Raw genomic sequence first — 231 nt, forward strand, 5'->3', positions numbered from 1 at the left:
CCCCGGCCGGGGCCGCCCACCTCCAGCTGCCCAACCGCTCCCATGGGGTGGTCATTCCGCGCTGCCCCTTGCCCATGGACGAGGTGGGCAGCAGCAGGCAGAGCCTGGGGACAGAGGACAGGAGCGCGGCTCTGAAGGAGGAGGAACATCTTGGCTGTATCAAGTTTGGGGTTTTGCTCGCGGGAAGCAGGACAAGAAACATGACTGAGCGCCAACACGACACACGAGGAG

Source organism: Pygoscelis adeliae, unplaced genomic scaffold, assembly GCF_000699105.1.
Source record: "Pygoscelis adeliae isolate BGI_AS28 unplaced genomic scaffold, ASM69910v1 Scaffold535, whole genome shotgun sequence".
NCBI classification, from domain to species: Eukaryota; Metazoa; Chordata; class Aves; order Sphenisciformes; family Spheniscidae; genus Pygoscelis; species Pygoscelis adeliae.